The following is a 22,860-nucleotide window of genomic DNA, read 5'->3' as shown; positions in this document are numbered from 1 at the left end:
AATAGAAAAAAGCTAGTGACTGAACTAGACTCTCTGGAGTGGGTAAATAGCAAAGTCAATACTGAGGACTGAAGAGAGCTGCAAATGAGGCAGTTGGATGGCTGTGAGCCAGATGGAGAGATGAGCTGATGTGGCAGGCTGGAACTGCATGGAAGAGTTTGGCACAGCTCCATGAGAACTGTTACACAATTTGGGAGGCCTTCTTCAGGCAAGGACTGAAATAACAGTTTTGATAGTGATAAAAACTTGCATGGAATTCACATCATGTTTGGTAAGCATTGTTTGCCACAATTGTACAATGTGTCACCTTATTATCAGTGCAGTTTCTTGTAATGCCACTGGAGTTATGTGGTCAAAATGCTACAAAGGCAACTGGATTCAATAACTTACGTTTTGCTGGCACATTAGTAACTTTGTTTAATATAATCAATTTCAGAGATATTACCCATAACATAAGCTAGTGAAGCACAACACGTTTTAATTGAACCTGTTAATGTCTACTTGGAACTAAGTCCCACTGGATTCAATGGAACTATTTGCTATGTCAGTATGCATAGGATTTAGCCTTAGCCTGCAATTCTGTGCTCACTTACTTGAGAGCAAGACCCATTGAACATAATGGGCTCTGTTTCCACATGAACATAAAAATGGGAGTCAAGTAAATATTTAACAGTGCAATTATTATTTTTTAAAGATAATATTATTTATAAGAGGGTGGTATTCATCTACTACATCCCATCAGTGCAAGGATTTCAGCTTGTGCTATGGGACTTCCCATGCCCTCCCAAATCTGCTCTGGAGGGTTGGGGAAATCCCTAGAACAGATTGAGGGGGTGCACAGGGGAGGAGGGGGGAAGTCTTATTTATTTATTTAAAATATTTATGTCCCGCCCTTCTACCCTATATTTATTGTTGTTATGTGCCTTCAGGTCGATTACGACTTATGGCGACCCTTTGAATCAGCAACCTCCAAGAGCATCTGTCATGAACCACCCTGTTCAGATCTTGTAAGTTCAGGTCTGTGGTTTCCTTTATGGAATCAATCCATCTCTTGCTTGGCCTTCCTCTTTTTCTACTCCCTTCTGTTTTCCCCAGCATTATTGTCTTTTCTAGTGAATCATGTCTTATGATGTGTCCAAAGTATGATAACCTCAGTTTCATCATTTTAGCTGGGGGGAGTAAATGAGCAGTAGAATGCTGGATGATTGGCTGAGTGTTTGGATGGCTGAGAGTATAAATGGAAGGATGACAGTTGAATCTGAGTGGACGTGAGTGGGTTGTTTTGGTGGAGTTTGGAGGTGGGTGTAAGTTGGTGTATGTCAGGAGAGTGTGGAGAAAGAGGGAGGTGGAGTTCGGATTAGTAATAAGTCAAATATCACAGTAATAGATGAAACCATAAGCTTGTAGATCATAATCAAAGTTATCTTGTTATTAATGTTATTTAATAAATACTATTTTGGTTTACCGAAGGCCTGATCCTTGGCTGGGGTTTCACAGACCAGAAGGGAGGGTAAGGTAATAACCAAGGCTGAAGGGAAACAGTAACAAATGGTGGCAGCAGTGAAGAGGAGAAGATAACATTATAAGTATCCAGAGCAACCCCGAGTTATGAGTTATCTGCATTGATACAAGGGGGTTGGGAACAGCATAGGCACGCAGTCACGAATGTAACCGGATAGAGAGACTCAGGCAAGGTCTCTGGGAACATTGGTTTAATTTGTTCTAACACCCAATTATTTGTCTTTTTCGCAGTCCATGGTATGCGCAAAGCTCTCCTCCAGCACCACATTTCAAATGAGTTGATTTTTCTATTAAGTTTTAAAAGGCTCAGTTTGCTTTTAGCCTTAGTTGGGAAAAGTTGCTCACTTGTAACTCTTCATGCTTCTTCACCAGCACAGCATGATACATTACTTCAAAATCTTCAACATTTTTTCCCAAAGTACTGTGATTAGAGACCCCTTCTAAAATAATTCCCAAGCTAGACTTGTTGGTCACAAAAGAACTCTCCCTCACCTGGTGTTTCCTTACAAGGCAAGCTTGGGAGAAATGTTTCATGTTTTGCAGACATACGGTCTACAGTGTTTTTTTTTTTAAATCAGAATCTCTGATGCATCCCAAAGCGCTTGGGAGAATTTTGATTTGGAGTGCTCCAGAGAGATTCTGCTTCATCTCTGACAAGCCCCAAATCTGTCAGAAGTGACCCCACTTTGGTTCTTGATTCAGGATTAATCTGAATCTTTAGCACAACCCTATTTAAACCTTATTTATATGACCAAAATCTGTTGTATACTCTCGCATGTATCCCATAGACAATATAACTATGTCATGGTTCTCTCTATGCATAGATAAATAGATAAATAGCAAGTGGTTGTGAAAAACATCATCCCATACAAGCAGCAGGAATATCAACACACAACAGTTCTCCTCCTGCAAAAAATTAAGTCTGCAAAGAGTTAAGCCTGGATTTTAACTTGGCTAAATTTTTATAAACTGGTTTTCCTTGCAATTGGTGGATGAGAGAAGGAATTATCTGTGTGACCCCTAGGTTTTACTGGAAATTCTCTTTAAATCTACAATCTGAATTATCTTCCTACTAATTGCATCATTTATCCCATACTTGGATAATAAATATTGAAATATGTGTTTCTCATCATCATATAACAAAGCAGAACATTTAATCATGTAGGTGGATTCGGATGGTTCAAAGCCAGGGGCAAATTAGTGCAAAGACATGATTCACTAAAAAAGACAATAACGCTAGAAAAAACAGATGGAAATAGAAAAAGAGGAAGACCAAACAAGAGGTGGATTGATTCCATAAAGGAAGCCACAGACCTGAACTTACAAGATCTGAACAGGGTGGTTTATAACAGATGCTATTGAAGGTTGCTGATTCATAGGACAACAAAGACATATACTAGTAGATCTACCCAAATAGGAGGCGACCTGAGAAAGTGCTCTCTGTGTACATGTGTATACAGCAAGTACTTGAGAAGTGCATTCTTGGCACAAAATGGATTTTTACTGAATGTGCTCTAGATCGACAAATAGTGTGAGACAGGGACGTCATGGGGATGACATTGTGTGTGCAGCATCCCCAAAAGGTGCTAGCATCAAGCACTGAATGCACATTATCATGTGTACATGCCCTTTTTATCCATTCCCAGCAGTTAGCATTCCATGGGCACAGAGTGCACTCAGTCCTTGGACTTTTTTTGGGCTTTAAAAAGTTTTTGTGCATCTGCATGCTTCAGGGTTCTCCTGAGTCCGCTTATACTGCCCTCTTTTGTGTGGATACTGCTGTGTTGACTACATAAGTGTGAGCTTGGCTACATAAGCAGGAGTACTCAAGGACTTGAGACTGGTATTAGCATGTAGATGATGATAATGTTGCATATGCATGGAGTTTGTATTACAAATGCATTGACAGAGGGAAATTTTATCTTTTAAAAATATAATCTGTGTAGCCTCTGTTTCTTCTCCACAAACACAAAAAAGATGTCAACAGTGTAGTCCTTTTATGGTGATATTTCATCTGGTATCATCACATTTTATCTGTTAAGGACACCTACCCATTGGTAGCTACCTTGCAGTACCTTGCAAAAGCCATTAGCAAGCCTTCTTTCATGGTCTTCCATCAACTTTCGAAGTTGCATAAGTTACCAGTGAAAGTCAAAATAAAACCACCCATCAACAATAATGGATAACATAATTGGTAATCTAGAAACGGTGTTACAAATGTTTACCTTAGAATGGGGGAGGGAGGAAGACTTCAGTCATCCAGATGTTATAGCCCTATAATTTCCATCGTTCCTGACTGTTGGCCATGCTGGCTGGGGCTGATGGGAACTGGGGTCTAACATTTGGAGGACCACAGGTTCTCCATTCCTGCCTTAGAGAAAGGGTTACGTTGGAAAAACTGGAGATTATGCAAAATCTCCTCCTCTTCCCTATGCTGGAATAGTAAATATGAATACTGGACTTTTTGTTGAAGCATCCAATATCATTATCAAATTCATATATTTTAATGAGGATAGTTTACAATTTACAATTATAAAGCATATTTTTGGAGAGTTATTTTTGTTTCTTACCAACTGGTTACTACTTTCCTCATCTACTCATGCTTGGGCAAGGCAACAAGAGGGATCAGAAAGGAAAAAAACAGAAGACAACAATGACAAAAACCAGCAGTGTATTAAAAGGCTGTGCCCTGTGTTTTTGACATGTCTTGAAAGGTAGTTATTTTCAAGGGATGTAAACTTTACAATTAAACCTTGGCAACTGAATGTGTCTGTAACATCCACTCATGCATTGTTTAGAAGTATGCTTCTGAAATACGGGCAGTTGAAACCCACTCACCCACTTCAGTTATTGAATTGCTGTGCTACTTGACTAAGGATTTTATAAGAAAAGTGTCCACGTTTGGGTATATGTATCTTATGTGGGGAATGGGGATACAGTCATCTGTTCCTTTGCCATATCTAAGATGGATTACTGTTATTAACTTGTTCACATAGAACAGGGAAAGTGATATTGGAAAGACGATGGATGATGGACAGTCTGTTACTGTCTCCCAACAAGGTATGTCCATTCAGACCTGGAAATTTGAATGTAGTCTTGGGAAGCTGCAAAGTATGTAATATGCAGCAGCCTTTCCAGGTGTAGTACCCCAAGCCAGAGAGGAGATTGTTGGTTTGGGCAAAGACCTTTCTATTTTCTCAGGCATTTTAGGCGCAATTTTAGCTGCAATCCTTTCCCTACTTCAGTGGAAGTAAGCCATACTGAACACAATGGGACTTACTTCTGAACAGATACATATAGGATTGTGCTAGTCATCATTCTGATTTTTATCTGGCTTTTTAGTTCTTGGGTTGGTTAAGATCTGATTTGTAATATTTGTTTTTCTGATTTCTTTTATGTAAACCAACCTGGGAATTTTGAGAGTTAATTGATGGCATATTCTTCTTATTGTTAATCCAGTTCAGTTAATCTAGTTCAATGTGCATTGGTGTCCCAGCTATTTGAGTGTGGTGGGTGGTTATGAAGGAAAGGGCCTATTTAGTAGTGGTATCCTTGATCATGGTTTGCTGCCCCAGGGAGATTCATCTGGGCCAACATTGGTATCATTTCAGCACCATGTAATAACATTTATATTTTCCCAGACTTTTTAACCCTCTGCATGATTCTTTCATCCCTCAAAAGTGGGAGGGGGACCACAAATTTCCCTACCCCTTCTCTACACCTAAGAAGACTTGTCTAGTTTTGACCTTTTATTGATTCAGGGGATAAATATTTTCTTATTCTGTCAGGCATCTGGCAATTAGAAATATATCTAATTTAGTGTACATGGATCGTTGTACGTTGTTAGCACACCAATATTTATTGTAAGTTTTTGATGTTCATTATTTTATTCTGTTGGTCTCTTTTTAACTGTTTTACTGTGAGCTACTCTGACTGCAGTAAAATGTTGTACTTGCTAAAAGGTTGACTTAAGTATTTTTAAAATAAATAAGTAAAAATAATTATATGCAATTCAGAACATTTCTTATACACTTGCATTTAGAAGGTGAAGAATTTCCATAACCTTTTATTACACTTTTTAACATTGTGTGCTTATTCAAGATCATCTAATGTGGATTACCTCCAAAAGCTCTTTAACTATCCTATTAACAATTAGGGTGGATAGGTTAAAGAAAAAGTAAAGGGTTAATAAACACTTAACAATGAAATGAGAAATTCTAAGCTGATATTCTTGATTTTGAACTGCAGAGCCAGATGATACACAAACTACAAATATGTGATATTGCGTTGATGTGCTGCCTGGTGAATACAAGATGGTTAAAGGCCATTACAGGGTAATCAACCTGCGTTAGTCTATTTATGTACACATTCCAGTTGCAGGGGTGATCCAGCAAGAAGAGAGTGAACGAGTGTGTAATTTGTTTCTGGAAGGTTCAGGCTGAAGTCATATTTTCCCCATAAGCTTGTTGTATGACACTGAATAAGTCAATTAGCCTACTGCTGTCTTCGATCTAGCTTCTTGAAAATGTTCTGACTGGACAGAACCAATATGCACAAGAGACATGGCATTCTGGTAGTAGGCTCTGTGCTCAATCTACATGCATTTGTTTCAGTGCAATTGGGAAGCCCGCAGGAGTGGCTAATCTGTGGTCCTCCAGATGTTGAACAACACCTTTCATTAGCATGGCCAATGGTCCCCACCCCACATATTCTGTCTGCATATAATTCTATGTGTAAATGGCTCTCTCCATGATTGTGATCCCTGACAAACTAAATGGTTAGAGTATCTGCAACAGCCTATGACGTTAACTGTAAACCTGGAGGAATCGAGCAGGATCATGTCCACTGGCCCTACAGGCATGCCTCTTTCATGTCAGATGTCAAGAGAGCTCTATGGCTATCCCTTCTTCTACTTAGCTGGGAACCATGGTTGTACAGGTCCTTCTGCTGAAATTGTGAGGGCAAGGCCAGTAGGCACAATCAGACTGATCCCCTTTAGTGAACACTTTTTAAAGGTGAAAATACAGCAGAATCTTGCTGCTGTAATAAGCCGTCTACCAAATAGGGTTCGCAGAAAGGCACACCTAGTTCACAGTATAAACCACTTTGCTAATTAAAAACATCTACCGGGGTAGTAAGAAGTAATTCTACATCTACACTGGCTACGACTAAGTCAGTTTTAGTTATAGTGCCCCTTAGATCTTGTCATTTTAAACAGATATAATCCTGGTTTATTGGCGACGGAGGCAACGGCATGTTCCCTTAATTTATCAAGTGAAGATGCAAAGACAATCGGAAGGTAATAGTAAGTGCCGCAAGTGTTCCCTTGAGTGTGATATTCTGAGGATAAAGAGCAATCCCTGAAAACAAGGGACATCTGGCAAACTTAATCTCAATCTAAACAAAGACGGGCAAATGCGACAGAGCCGACTCCGGAAGCTGGGGAGGGGGCAACGTGTGTCTCCTCGGACTGGAATGGCTTGCCCGCTTCACAAGGGCGTTTGCGATGCTCCTTAACTTCCGAGGCCCCCTCTCAGTCCTCCCCCCCCCCGGCAGTCAGGAGTACACAAATGGCGTCGAGACGGGCGGACGACTCTAGGGAGGAGAAAGGGGCGGGCCGGGAGACAACTCGAGCCATCCCGAGGACTCGGTGCTCCAGCCACAGGGACTCGAGCACCGAGAGTTTGGATGGGTTTAGAATAAATGTCTTGGAGTTAGTAAGGCGGCCATTTTAGATGGGGAGCGGGCGGCTCTGAGTGAGGGAAGAACCGTCGGAGCGGGAGACGGCGGCAGCCGAGAGGCGGACAGGTACTGGGCCAGTTTCGCGTGTGGGGGTCTTGTGGAGTGGGGGTGTCGTTGTTGGAGCCCTGGGAACGGGTTTGAGTCGTCTGAGGACATGGGGAAGGTGCCCCTGCGTCGAGGTGTGCGTGTGTGTAACGTAGGGTAGCGGGGACCAGAAAAGAGGAGACGCAGGAGATAAAGTTGCTGCTCCAGCTGCTTCCGTTGTGCTCGGCATCTGGGTCTCTGGCTGGAGCCGCCTACCTTGGACGGCGCTCTCTGCCCCAAGGTCCCGTCTGTTCCCGAGGTTGAGAGGGGATGCTGTGAGGTCCCCGGACTTAGCGCTGGGCTTCTCCCCATTCCTTGCTGCGTACGAGTCGCCTCCACTTTCCTCCGGCAATTTAGACGGGACGCTTACTTTGCAGCTCCTAAACAACCCGTTTGTGAAACGACCCAGCTTTTGACGTTATTCCATGTTCGGGCCCTACCCACTTTTTGCTTGTTTGCTTTCGTTCGCTCCTTCCTCATTTTTTTTTTTAGTGAGGAAAGCGCACCATCCTGCACTTTAGGGAACGGGTGTGGGGTAGGAGGTAAGTACAGTAATGCAGACATCTGTATCGTGGCGTCCAACAATGTGATGGAGTAACTTCTTCGCTTCATTGACAAGGGGAGGGAATGGATGCTATTATCGCCGGCAGCGAGTTGGTGATTTCTTTTGCGGGGTTGATGCTTGTAGGCTACATCTGGCTGCTGTTGTGACTAAACGCCCGCGGATCCAAAAGCGCTTCGCCCGTTTCCCCCCTCTCTCTTTTGCCCTGAGTTGATGTTTGTGATGGTTTGGGCTGGTATTTTATAGTATTGTGTAGCCTGCAGCTTATCCAAAGTGCCGGTGCACTTTCAATGCATTGCCTGTCTCCGTGATAGCTGCAGCATCCTCTGGAATCCGGATAGATCCTTTTACATCCTGGGTAGACCGTGAAATGCATTTGAAATAATTTGAATTAGGCGATTAGAAACATTCAGAAATGAGGTCATCGGTGGGGAGTGAGGAGAGGTTGCAGAATGGGGATTCCCATAGTTCTTGGTGTGTGTTCCAGGCATGTTTTTGGTTTCTTTAAGAGAGGTTTAAAAGAGGAGGGAATTTAGCAGCTTTTCCACAGCTTCCTTGTATGTATGTACAGAAGTGAAGGTGAATCCTTATGTGTGGAAAACAGAATAAATTTCTGGAGAGAACTTCGCCATTAGATGGGTGATATAAATCTTTGTGGATGTAAGAGACAAGTACCTTTTTTGAGTCTACTCAGATTTTCTTTGACACTAACTGGAATTGATTTATGTAGGATAAAACACAGATATGCAAATAAAGCCAGTGATAATACAAACAGGATTGCCTTTGGGTCGCAGTGGTGGTGATTTTGGTTTGGAGTGGACAAATAAACAATTATTGTTTCTGGAGTCTATTATAGACTGTTTCTAATGACACTATTATTGGAGTCATCAATGTTTATTTGGATGAAAGTCCCACTCATTTCAGTGAATCTTACTTTCCAAGTGTATATAGAATTGTAGCCTAAATGTCAGAATGACTTAAAATACTTGAGTAATATAGAATTGAGAAAATTTCTGTTTTAAATAGAATTCTAGTTAAGCAGATAATTTTGAATGTGTAGCATCTACTTTGGGAAGGAATACAGCATATTGTTTATTTTTATACAGCTTAATGCCAAAATAGTCGTATATAAAGGCCCAAGTCTAATCACTGGAATTTCAAGTCAAAGGATCTTGGATAGCAAGGTCTTCTACAGTGCCAAAGTAGAAAGCACTACGCTAGTTAGGCCAGTGGTCTGTCTAATTCAAGCTGATACATGCTGTAACATTGCTGGCCATGTAGCAGAACTTAATGTAGGCTGCAATTGGGACCCCACATGTGGGAGTAATTCAGTAGGCCTTTTAAGTAGACACTGTTAGGTTTGCGCTGTTAATCATGTATTCTTCGAGTATAAAACTAGGGGTGAGGAACCTATGACCCTCCAGATGTAACTTGGCTCAACTTCTGTCAGCCCAGCCTGCATGGCCAGTGGTTAGGGATGATGGGAGTTATAGTCCAACAAGATCTGGAGGGCTATAGGTTAGTCACCCCTGTTCAAAACTAATGTTTAGTCCAGTTTTTAATTTCAAGTTGTGTAGCTTCTGCTTTTTGCTGAAGTTCTTTGTAAGTTGCTATTTTGTTTGGAAAGCTGTACAGATTTGAAATGTTTCAGTAACAAGCATATGGTGTTATTAAATACTTTGTATATAATGCTGAAATTATTTTGCTGGAACAATGCAATACAAACATTTTACATGAGTCCAGATCCACCTAAAGCATTAACATTTATGTGCTGTAGTTTTTTTACAAGTACCAAGTCAATGAAGAACTCTTTCAGAATTGAGAACTGATTATTATCCTTTTTTGATAATAGCCCTATGTATTTATTGTAGAATATAGTTACTATTAGTGTAACCAAGTAAACATACAGCCACTCTTGTGGCTGTATAATATTGCCAAAATTATCCCTGAAGTCTTGGATTAGAATAGAAATCCATCTAACTGCTCCTTTCAGCAAAGCAATAACAAATGGGTCCCTAAGTTTGTTTACAGTTGTTAGTAGCACTGTGTTGTCTGCTCCAAAAGTACAACAGCACATGTTTTTGAAGATGCCTTACTGTTCCTCAAATGGAATATAAAGTAGAAATATGATCAAAACCAAATAAAAGATGACTTGCCAAAAGTTGTGGATAGTTGTTTCAGTTAATATATATTCCATTTTACATTAGTTTATAGAAATATTTTATTAGATGTCGTGTGTGTGTGTGTGTGTGTGTGTGTGTGTGTGTGTGTGTGTGTGTGTGTGTGTGTGTGTGTGTGTGTGTGTGTGTGTGTGTGTGTGTGTGTGTGTGTGTGTGTGTGTGTGTGTGTGTGTGTGTGTGTGTGTGTGTGTGTGTGTGTGTGTGTGTGTGTGTGTGTGTGTGTGTGTGTGTGTGTGTGTGTGTGTGTGTGTGTGTGTGTGTGTGTGTGTGTGTGTGTGTGTGTGTGTGTGTGTGTGTGTGTGTGTGTGTGTGTGTGTGTGTGTGTGTGTGTGTGTGTGTGTGTGTGTGTGTGTGTGTGTGTGTGTGTGTGTGTGTGTGTGTGTGTGTGTGTGTGTGTGTGTGTGTGTGTGTGTGTGTGTGTGTGTGTGTGTGTGTGTGTGAGCATTTCAATGCTGCCTGAATTCTCTTAAGTAGATGACAGTACTGTTGTTTACTTCCCAACATGGTATTCTAGTGCAGTTGTCGTATAACCAAAATTGCTTGAAATCTGGCAAATCCTAATAAAACTGTATCAATTAGCAATGTGTTCTATTCATTCCACGCAGTATCACTGAAGGACATTTGGAACATCTTGTATATTTTTAGACTGTGAACTGAGTGAGGTTCGTTCACTGACTTGCTAGATGGGTGTGGTACTAACAGTAATTAAATATGGTTTAGGATTTTAGACCCAAAGGCTTCAGTGTTGCATTTCACTTTGTCATTTTTCAAGGGGAAGAGAGTGAGCTAAAATCTCAAAATTGGTCTTGACTTATACTAGCGGGATAGTAAATATATATACTATGGATGTGGTGGATAACTAAACAGTGGAGGAGAGGGATAATTGCATATTTTTGTTTCTTTAACTTTAGTTGGCTTGGGATGGACAAGGGGCTCTGTGTGTTCTCTTTACATGCTTACACTAATTTCTTAACCAGGTGAAGCTGTGATATAGACTTAATCTTAAAGTGTACTTTATGCTGTTGTCTTAACTAAATCATAGAGTAAATCATAGGGCTTTTTGCTAACATACAGACAGTTTTTTGTGGCAGTAAGGTATCTCTCTCTCCAAGCTGATTGTGGATAGAAGTAAGTGGGCTCAGGTTTGTACCAGCAACCCTTAATACTGCATTTGGAATAAATTATGGCAATAAAACAAACTTGCTTGATTTCTCAGTGGTTTACTTAGCTGGCACAATAGCTTTGATTTTCACCCGCATGAAAACATCACAATGGCATATTCATGGAGCAATACTAAGGAATTTGAATCCCCCATACACAATGTAGTTAGTAGCTCATGAGAAATTTGTTAGGTTTTATATTCTGTGTGATTTGGTATCATTCAGATTTCTACTGGGTATATAGTGAGTATTTGGGTGAGTACAAAGATCCACCTTCAAAGTCATTCTCGGGAAACATTGTTGATAAACTTGCTGCAGGTGGGGAAGAGGATGATCTACTTCTGATTTGGAGACTCTTTGCCTTGCACTTGGCTTCTGTCCTTCATATTGATGTCTTGCAGTAGAATAGGTAATTTTTCCTCTTGCGGACTATTTCAGGTGTCCACAGTTTGTGACCCACCAAACTATATATATCCCACCAGTTGTGTACTGTTGCATGACAGATGACTTGACAATTCCATTGTTAGAATCTCAGCAGACACACAGAGTTTATTTTGCAGCTGGGGTTGCTGGATTTAGTTTGGATGGTCACAGATTGTGCTGCACTGATTAATATTTTGAAAGGACTTAATTGCCTCTGAAGTGAATTTTAATGATGGCATGCCTGAGTCAGACAACAAGAAGGGAAGACTAAGGTCTTATTTTTTTAGATGTGTGTTTATTTGCTGACATCATACAGGCAAAATGGAAAATAATCTAAAAGTATAAAGGGTAGCATTGGATGAAGATGAGGGGTTGAAGCTTCTTTCTCAGCCTTTAAAAGTTTATAATTCGTATATAAGTAGCCAAAGGGTTATAAAAAGAAAGCCAGCTGATGTTGTTGTCTAAGTGGTGGCCATATAATGGAAAGATTCTCCTTTGGCATCTTCAGTAGTGCTGTTTTTACCTATTCCAGTAGATCTGTCCTTGTGGTTTTAAAATAAAGCACAGTAACTGAAATTAGTTTTATTTGCATAGCAGCCAGAAAAAAAGCTAGTGAGGAAAATGTAGCTTTTGGCGGGCAAATACTTTTTCATGTCTCCAAACATTGCGTAGGAGACTAAACTGATAAATGATTCTTTTATTCTGTTGTATTGCTGATATAGTTCCTGTGTTTGATTTATACATGTTATCCTGTTGATCTTTGAGCAGGTTTCTTGAAATCTGTTTTATTTTAACAGATATGTATTAAAACATGTACAGAACCATGGCCCAAACTACAAGCCTTTTAGGTTGAGACCTATCTCAGTCTGCGTCTGTGTTAGAATTGCTTAATATTTTTTTAATAATGTGTTTAAACCTTTTTTAAAGTTGTTTTTTTAAAATGTTTTAACGCTGTTTTGTTTTAATGTATTTTAAGATCTGTTTTTATGATGTTTTAAAGTGTTTTTAGCGCTTTGTTTGCCGCCCTGGGCTCCTGCTGGGAGGAAGGGTGGGATACAAATAAATAAATAAATAAATACATGGCAATCTAGAATGTTCAAAACACTTTGCATACATTATCTCAGAAATTTTATAGAAGATGTGACAGCTTACCAAGACCACCCTAGGGATATTATGGCTGAGATTAGATTTGGATTGTAGGGCTTCCTGGCTCACAGACCTAGCCAGTTTATCAGCTCGTTATGGCAATGGAGGAATTCAGATAGATTTATTTATTTAATTAATTTTTTATTAAATTTATATCCTGCCCTTCCTACCAGAAGGAGCCCAGGGCAGGGAGATATGCAGGGTCATTGGCTGCTCTGCTGGATCAAAATACTGAATTAATTAGAGACTTTTGAAGTATGAATCTATTTGGGAATGTGTTTGCATGTGCATTTATTTCTGGACTGACTAGTCTTGAATCTCACCTCCTGCTGCTTTAATACTAGCTAGCTTTTTTTGTGCCATCTAGTTCCTTGTAAATGTCATTAGTCTGATTCCCTCTGTTTTTCTGGATGTGCAGTGAGGTTATCCAGTACCCCTAAGTAGTTTTCTTGTAGCTGCAATCTATTGAGGGACCAACAGTATTGCCTTCCTAGAGTGTCTTGGAGTGTATCTTTGATCATTAGAAGTATACCTTCTAGCACTAGCTTAGAATGTGTGCAGTGTGCATCAGAATTTGTATATATGTGTGGTCCTGTTCACCCCATTGTAGATAATGACTTTTGAGCTAGGTGAATATATTTATGGCAGCAATTCCTGTGATTTGTGTTAGAAAAAAATGCTGCAGTAATCATGTGAATTTTAGCAGTTTGATTTCCTGTTTCTCATGCTACTTTTATCCATAGTACTCATGTAGAGAGAGGAATGTGCTGTGTTGTGTGAATTGGCCCTTAGAAAGGGCTTGTCCAAACTTTGCAGACGTAGAAACATCTCTAGTTGCTGGGTTATTTATTATGGAAAACCTTCTATTTAGCTTTTGGTAGGTACTACAGGATTATTTTGATTCCATACTAGCTTAATAGGCTTCATGTCTTTATCCAGTGGATTTTACTAGAGTGTGGTATCTTTGATGTTTAAAGAGAACAGCTGCATGAAGTTTGTGTAAGATGTACTGTGATCACATACTTGTATAGTATGTGTACTGAATATAGCCTCATAGTTTCAGTGTAGAGTGTGCTGCTTCAGGGAAGAGAGGCTTAGTTCAGTGAAGTGCTACATAATGTCAATTAAAACGCAATTGTTGATTTCTGAATGTGACATGGCTCAAGTGCTTTGGAGTTCCATGCAGCAGATCCCATATCTTGCCTGATTTCTGGTTGACACTAAAAATAAAATGACCTGGATGGTCTTCAAATCTTTCCTGTATTTTATTTTAAACTGATGTGAACCATGTATTTCCTTGAATTATACACACCTGCTTTACAGTTTTTCTAGAAGCTATAATGGTCCAAAACAATTAGCAAAATCCTTCTTGGCTTCAAAGATAAATGAGCAAGTTTGCACACTACTCTGTCTCCCATATGTTCCAGTAGGCTGTTGCCATATGAGTAGGCCAGTAATCTACAAAGTATAAGCATATGCTGAAAGTTTTTGCTCATTAAATTTGCTTTAAGAGAGGATTATAGGAAACTTGCTGTTCAGATGGCAAAGTGAAAGCTTTTAAGTGTTGATGGCTGACTTATGGCACAGTGGGTAACTAGTTTTCCCACTTAAGAGGCTTTGCTGAATTTATTAAAGATTTTGTTGTACAGTAGTAATAAATGACCATCAGACAGTGAGTATCTTGTGGGTAGTGAAAAGAAGCGGTCTAGTTGCAAAGCTAAACAAGGACTAGGGACTTAACATTTGAGGCTGTACAGCCTTGTCTTACATGTAACTCTGCCTGCCCTATTGACACTGATTTTGACGTTAATATTTTGTAGCAGCAATGTCTACATTCTACAGCAAGCTCCACCCATGTTGTGTAGCAACATGGGTTAGTGCAGGAGATGGAACTAGAGCTAGGCTTGTGTAGTGTTACTTTAAGCTGAAGTGGGAAATCCCAGTTCTGGGGGCCAAATAATGCCCTCCAGCCTTCTCTGTTTAACTCTCAGGACTTGAATGTAACCTACAATACAATTGATGTAAGGTTACATCAATTGCCCCACCTACTTTTGCCCCTGGTTTCACCTATTTTTGCCTCTGGCCGCACCTAACACTGGCATGAAGCCCCTGGGCAATTGACCACAAAGGAATATGGCCCTCAGATGGAAAAAAAAAAGCCCACACCTGCTCTAATAAATTCTCTGGCTGCTAGCACATCAACAAAGGACAAATGTTAATTTTTAATTTGGCATTTTAAACTTCTTTTGATGGCATTTATTTATAGCATGGCCTAGATAAACTTCCAATCTGACCTATTTACTTTGGAGTTTGCATGCTCAGGGAGAGGGTTGAACCTGGGAGTACTCAACAAAACCAACTTTTGGCTGGGTGTTCCAGTGTATTGAGGAATGGGAATGTATTACACAGCTCTAGATGTTGCTGGGATCCCTTGCAGTCTGGGCAAAAGAGAGGGAGCTATTCTTTCATCTACTGCTAAGCATAACAACTTGAAAAACTATTTTAGACTATTTTCTTAGGTGTGTACTGACTAGAAGGAATTAAGTAGTATGACCAGCCTGGGCAGCATTTGATTTTCTGTTTTTGTAAATTGTGGTACTTGATATTCTAGATGGAATGTGGGTGTTGTGTTAAGCATGTCAAAAATAAAAACTAAGTTTAAATTACTCTTGCTGAAAGAGAATGATTGATTAGTCATTAATATATGGAGACATGGCAGCCTAATGTTAAACTTTCACTGTCTGTTAGGCTATGGAGCTGAACATCATGTAAGGAAATTACCCAAGGTCTGTTTTACATGGTTATTGTAGCCATGATGTAAATATTGCAGTATTGTGCGTATGGAGAGATGGCTCTAGTCAGGAATTTATAACAAGCTGAACAAAAGCTTTCTGGCTATGTTGGTTATTTAAGATTTCAAGAGTATTACTTTAAAATAAACAGTGTTAAATATTTTGTGAAAATATGAATAGTTACCAAATATCCATATATTTTATTATTCAAGCGTACACATAACTTAGTCTCTGAACATTGCATTGCTTTTGAATGTGCCAAATTATTTCTCAAAACAGGTACCTTGGTCTGTTTTTGTTATTTATTTGTTATTCTCGAGGGCCGAAAAGCAGAGCCCTACTGTACTGCGGCCTGCTTTTCAGCGTTCCACTAATACGGCAGCTAAAATTAGAGTAAGGCCCCACTCATACTGTGCTTGTTCCACTTTTATGGCATTTTTTGGGCATCGGGCACCATTTTATTGAAGGAGTTCGGCTTTTCGGCGAGTTTAGCTTTTAGGCGGGGATCTGGAATGAAACCCGCTGTATGAGTGGGGCCCTACTGTACCCTGCTTTGCCACCATAAGAGCACAGAGATACTTATTTAGGCTGCAGTTCAATACACACTTACCTGGAAGTAAATTCCATTGAACCCAATGGAGCTTACTTCTGAGTAGACATGCATTGGATTGCAGCCTAAGTTTCCAGAGGGTCTCGCATCTAAGAAGTGCTTGGATAAACTTGCATACACACAAGAAATTGCATTATGTGCCTATAGAATATCTAGGCTAATATGTTTTATAAGTCTGATGCAGAATATCCTAAAATTACATCTGCTGCATTTGGCTTTTGAATAGATTTTCAGCTTTTGGATTTATTTCTTCCTTTTAATTTTTTTGTATGTATTTTTATAGCATTTGTTTATGCTGGATTGCTTTCTGACACCTTTGTAAAATGAAGGTGTGAAATACAGATACATCAAGACAGGTAACCAAAGTACTACTACAGTTCTTTATATATCCTAGAGAGAAACTTGTTTGCACACTAAATTACTGGGTAGTGGTGGTGGCTTAAAGTAAAATGCTTCTAAAGATATAACATAAAAATACATGTGTATTATTAATATAAAACCTTTGGAATAGCAGACATTTTGTGTTCTTTAAGAAAGATGAATTAATTTTTTCTGCCTTCTGAATTTAAATGTTAATAGGCCATATTTCTCCTTTCTTGCTTTATCCCCTTTTATTTTCACTTTTTGATTGCTAGGAATGTAAGGGAATGTTATGTTTCACATAATAAATGATTTTATGTAACTTTTTAGAGATTAAATTGAGGGAGCTTATCTGTATGAATTAAAAACTAATGTGATATCGAATATTAATCATTGACTGTTCTGTAAAACATTTGCTACCAGTGACAAAGTTTAAGTAAATGAAATGTGTTCTTTTGATTTCTGAGTTTAGGAATAGATCCATAGGATGACATGTAGTGATGTCAGTTGGCTCATGCAATAGACTTCCACTTATATGACTTCCCCTATCTATTCTCCCACCTCCCAGCGCTGGAGGGTTGGGGGACCCTGTGGAACATAGTGGGGGCACAGCAGGGGGAAAAGATCCCACCTTTCCTTCAGGGAGCTCAAGGTGTTATATGATACTTTCCCCCCATTTGCTTCTTGCAGCAGCCCTGTGAGGGTAGGTTAGACTGAGTGGTTTGACTAGCTCAAAGTCATTCAGTGAGCTTCATAGATAAGTGGGAATTTGAATCCTGATCTCCCAGGTTCTAGTCCAACACTTACCATTACATTGCACTGGCTGCTATTGACTGTTTCTGACCGTTATGACTAGAACCCCTAGAAGGGAACTAGAATCACGAGGCTGCTGCTTGCTACTGGGTTGTGAGATGTTAGCTATAAAATGCTTCCACTTCTAGCTGTTCAAAGACAGTGTGGTTTGGATCCAGAGTTGCTCTTCCACGAATGGAAGGGCTTCTTCCATTCATAGATGGGACTCTGCTCCAAGGGGTCCCTGCTGGTGGAGCAGGATGTGTGTGTGATTTTCACTTTCCTCTGCAGCCCACATCACTACCTTCAGGAGGACCCCCCATCTATCTGGAGTGGGGTTTAGGAGGGCACAGGAGTCTGCAGGGGGAAGGGAGGAATTAACAAAAATATTTCCTCTTTCAACCAGTGGGAACATCCTGTGTGAGGCATTCTACTTATGGAACTTAGGATACAAGCCATAGTAATTTTCCATCTCTTTGTCCATAGCGCTATGTTTTTTGGTGCTAGGATGTGACTAGGGTTCCTCCTCCTATTTGGTTATTTCAAAAGGTAACTAATAAATGAAGAGAGTAGTATGGGCTAGGAGGTTTAGTGAGAGACAGGGAGTTGTGCTGATTGTACAAGGCAATTGCCTGACAAGTGGTCCAAGAAGGTGTCTCCTTTGCTTTGCTTCACTTGAATCTTTCTTCAGTGGGCTTAGCACAGCATACATGTAGTTACTCCATTTAGGAAGTGATTGGCCCAATGAGCTTCATTGCTGAAAAGTGATTTCAACCCAGGCCTCAGTATTCAAACTCTCTTTACTATACTAGTGGTTGGGGACCTGTGACTATCCAGACGTAGTTGGACTGCTACACCCATCATCCCTGATCATTGGTCATGCTAGGTAGAGCTTTCTTATTTATTTACATTTATGAATGGAAACATCTATAAAACACCTTGAAGGAATTAACAACAATAACACCAACAATAAAAGCATACAAAACAATTTCATACATAAAAACAATTTTTTAAAATCCGTATATAAAAACAAGTCGCATCTAATGCAGATACAGACTGGGATACAAATTTCCACTTAAAAGGCTAGTTGAAAAAAGAAGGCCTTCATTAGTTGCTGAAAAGGCAATGGATGGTGTCTGTCTGATAGGTAACGGGAGGGAGTTGGAACCTAAGAACATCTGGAGGGCTATAGGTTCCCCAGTCCTGCACTACGCTGTAAGCGCCTTGAATCTTCCAAAATGTGTCTGATTGGGATTGAGGTGGAAAATGCTAATCCTAGGCATGTTTGGTTTTGGAATCCTTAAGGTACTCTTCAGGTAAGTGTCTCTGTTGTGGTTTTGAAGGTACATAGTACTAGCAACCCCAGATCAGAGCAACTTTATTTCAAGCTTCTTGATATAAAATCTATTATCTAAGATCTTAAAGTTAAATGGAGCTGCCTTGAATCTAGAAACTAAATTTGTATCTTCTTTACTTAAAGAAACAAAACATAAGTTGCATATATGGGCAACTTCTTCAACAACGTGCTTTTAATGAAGCTTGAGGTCATGCATATACAGCAAAATTAACCTACGTTTCATTATGTATTGATGGTTAGTCAGTACTGTAGTTGAACTTGAATCCATAACAGAAATGTTGGCTACTTTATTTATTAATTAAATCTATATCCTGCTCTTCCTCCCAGACATTAAAAGCACTTTATAACTTATTAAAAACAAAATACTTTAAACATATTAAAAAAAACATTTTAAAAAACATATTAAAACAAAACATCTTTAAAAAGCAATTCCAACACAGACGCAGACTGGAATAAGGTCTTTACTTAAAAGGCTTGTTGAAAGAGGAAGGTCTTCAGTAAATAACAGAGATGGCATCTGTCTAATTTTTAAGGGGAGGGAATTCCAAAGGATAGGTGCTACTACACTAAAGGTATGCTTCCTATGTTGTGCAGAAAGGACCTACTGATAAGGAGGCCCTCACCTGCAGAGCACAGTGATCAACTGGATATATAAAGGGTAAGACAATCTTTCAGGTATCCTGGTCCCAAGGTGCATCGGGCTTTGTATGCCAAAACCAGAACCTTGAACTTGGCCCAGTAGATAATGGACGGGCAGCTAGCTAGCTTTGTATGTATCAAGAAGGGCAATTGAAAATTATATGCTGAAGAATATAGCCAATGTATATTTTAAGCATATGGTATATGATATTAATGTACCTGGTGACAGCTTAGTTATGATGGACATATTGCATTTGGTATTCTTAGGGCTGGAGCACATAACTACATTTGCCATGGTGGCGATGCTGCTGAAAACAGGAGCGTGGAAGTTCATACCATGATCGCGGAGCTCCACACAGTAAGTACTTCTCTATGTTCTGAGCAGGATGGTGGTTTTGGCAGCATCCCGGTGGCAAAATGTAATGTGTACTCCAGTCCTTAGTCTGGAATTATTGCCTTAATTGTGAAATATAAGTTAGTCCTTGAGGATAATGAGGTTTGAAAAGGAACTCAGGCTTTTTACATTTGTTAGATTTTGAATTGTTATCATATGCTGCCTTGTTTATAAGCATGAGAGTTTAAAATGTAGTACAACTACTATTTTGTTATGATTTGAAGTGCAAGAGTTACATGAAAATCTATTAGGCCAGGGGTTCCCAAACAGTGATCTGTGCACCACCAGTGGTCCATGAGCTTCATTCAGGTGTGTCTGTGGATTTGTGTTTGAAAATGGGAGATGGCAAATCTATCGCATTAAATAAAATACAGTTGATAAGAAATATAAGAAGCAATAAAAATTTAAAGCATTTAAAAATCATACAGCATCTAGTACAGTGCATTACAATTGCTACAACAGGCAGAAAAATCATTATGTGGTCTCCCAAAATCCTCAGCAATTTTCAAGTGACTTGTAGGGGGAAGAATTTGGGGAGTCACTGCATTAGGCCATATGTGGTCTTTGGTCTATATGGGCAGTATCCAGTGAAGCAGCTCTGTTAGGGTGAGGACTTCTTGCTGTGCAGCAGAACTTTTCCTTCCTTTCCTCTCCCCCATGTACTCCCTTAATCTGTTCTGGTTTTCCCCCCAACCTCCAGGAGAAGATTTGGGATGGGGGATGGCGAGGAAGTCTCAAAGTAAGGTGGGATGATTTTGGGGTAGGTGGGGAGGGGGAACAACATGTTTGTTTATAATTTATACAGCTGTCTATATTTTGTTTTCAAACTCCATTGTTTTTAATCTTTCAAAAATAAATGTTTTAAAGCTCTTATTTTTGTATAAAAAGGCAGTGAGTTTTGTACTGTTTTTAAGAAAGTATGTTTGTCCCATTTTACAATATAGACGGTAGTATTGCTAGCTAGTAGTGACACAAACAAGGTTTCCCTGTAAATCTTTAAAACTAGCTTGTGGGTATTTCGGTTACAGCTAAATCAGTGAAGGTCTGCATGCTGTTACAAACTCCATGCAAGCATGACAGCCCTCTAGCTGGAAATGGTTTTGCTGGAAAAAGAGACAGGAGCTCTTAACTCTGTCCTTGTTCCAGAGTAGTTCTCCCTCCTGTGATGTTCTCCAGTGTGTGGATCAGAGGTTTTTCTTTTCGAAAAGGACTATTGGGTTACTGTTGGGCATATTGTGTGTGACGTGTATTTTGCATCTCAGGTGTGTAGTGTTGTGGCTTTACAAAATACTAGTTCATTCTTTGGCTGTGTTTACATGTTTAGGCTTTAAAATTTGAGTTCAGCACAATAATTAACCTTTGTTCCTGCTACCAAACCTATGGGGCATTCCTCAGCCATTTGTCTTAAAGCATTACTGTTAATTTGCATATTCCAGAGTTGAGCAAGTGTTGAAAGTTTTTTTCTGGTATGAGTTAAAAGGTAGGGCTGAAAATAATATTTTGCATTCAAATGTATCATTATCACTTCTTTGTGCACTTGAGAGAGACTGATTGCCTCCATTTTTTCCTACCTAATCAAAGGTAGTTTTTGTTAACACATGCATTGGCCTTAGAAATTGCCAGTTTCTCTTGGCTCATTTTTGCTTCTTGCTTCTTAACATTTTAATGTTTGAAACATAAAACATAAACTGTACATGACAAAAATAAAAGATTTAAGTTTAAATTGGCAAAGTTTGAATGTCAGCCTATAAAGATACTGCAGAATTTAGCTCATTTTGCACCAGCTAATGAATGCATGTGTTTTGTGGCACATATGTTAATGGTCTGGATACTCAACACAGTGTTTCTTACTCTGCCTGGTAGTTACTTTTATGGAACAATTCACAATACACTTGGAGCTAAGTTTTCATCCCAGTCCTGCCCATTTGCTTGATAGTGCAAGTAATATAATTACACTTCAAAGTAAATATCTCCTGTCTGTCACATATAATCATGTAAGAATGACAACCAGGGAAAAATGCAACCTTTGGGAAACAGTTGTAGTAAAACTGAGGTATACACAAAGAACTATAAAAGAAAATGAAGTTTCTTCTTACTACAGTTACAGAGGTAACACTAGACATTTCTGACATGCAAAGAATCTGTTAGTGGTAATTAAATGTAATGGAAAGAGACCATATTGATAAATGTATAAACTTCTGATTGGTTGCGGCTGTATTTGCTGCTTAGTTCAGTCTACTTCATGAAGCATGTGTAAGGGTCTACAATTTTGGGCCGGCCAAGCCCAAAGTTGTCATTGCCAGACTCTCCCACCCTCTCCTCCCCAGCAAGCCTCCTGCCCTGCAAAGGAGTATGCTGGCTTAGCTGTCTTCACATAGTATCGTCCCATGCCCACACCTCACCAGCCTTTTCCAAGGGAAGGGCTGGTGAGCATAGAGGTCAGATGGGTGCTACTGTTGTAAGGGGCTCAGTGCACCTTAGAGCAGTGGTGTCCAACCTAATCTTCCTACTTTTCCTGCTTGGGAGCAGGAAAGGCCAGCAGAGTTTACCCCTGTGTTACCAGGGCTTTCCAAGCACGTTGCTGCCAAAATCTGCAGCTGTCCTCCCATACTTGGAGCAAGAGAGGGACATTGATTGGCATTTTATTGCTAGAGTGATTTTTGCACACCTCTGCAGCTTCAGAGTGGGGAGGATGGCTGGCTGCTTGTCACACTTGCTGGAGGCTAGGACCTCACACACCATGGTGAGTATAGTGAGTGGAATTGTTTAAGCCAGAGCATGTCCACTTCTGGAACAATTAAAAGTTCAGCCTCCTAAAATGGCAGAAATCTGCCATACTTTTTTTTTAATCCCTTTTGTAAATTGAAGATTTACAAACCCTTCTAAAATTCACAGGTTTCTTGCATTTTGATCTTTGGAAAAGAGTCAAACATCTTGTTTCCTTTGTGTGAGAGTTTGCTTTTCAAAACTTGCATGACTTACGTGGACTGTTGCCTGGCTCCATTGTGCTCAGTTAACTTGTGTGTGTTTGCATATTGAGATGATCTAACTTGGTAAAATGCAGAGTTTAAAAGAATTACTAGTCTCCCAAGTGCACA

General features: G+C 39.7%; 1 protein-coding gene across 7 annotated transcripts in view; it reads left to right on the top strand.

Annotated features, from left to right (window-relative positions):
- Window positions 1-22,860, top strand: part of RAF1 (Raf-1 proto-oncogene, serine/threonine kinase) — a 112,500-nt gene that overhangs the window by 49,653 nt on the left and 39,987 nt on the right. Inside the window, exons 1-2 of one of the 7 annotated variants that reach the window (XM_061618104.1) lie at window positions 7,061-7,329; window positions 19,636-19,726. The exons of 1 other annotated variant lie outside the window; for it this stretch is intronic. The gene's annotated coding sequence lies outside the window, so the exon portion shown is untranslated. Of the gene's footprint in view, window positions 1-7,059; window positions 7,330-7,548; window positions 7,890-19,635; window positions 19,727-22,860 lie in introns of those variants that run through there. 5 more of the 7 variants (XM_061618110.1, XM_061618106.1, XM_061618105.1 and 2 more) reach the window with 5 other exon arrangements.

The sequence above is a fragment of the Rhineura floridana genome, chromosome 3 (genome assembly GCF_030035675.1).
Source record: "Rhineura floridana isolate rRhiFlo1 chromosome 3, rRhiFlo1.hap2, whole genome shotgun sequence".
NCBI classification, from domain to species: domain Eukaryota; kingdom Metazoa; phylum Chordata; class Lepidosauria; order Squamata; family Rhineuridae; genus Rhineura; species Rhineura floridana.
Note: the sequence above shows the minus strand (reverse complement) of the source record. Positions and strands in the feature narration are given on the sequence as shown.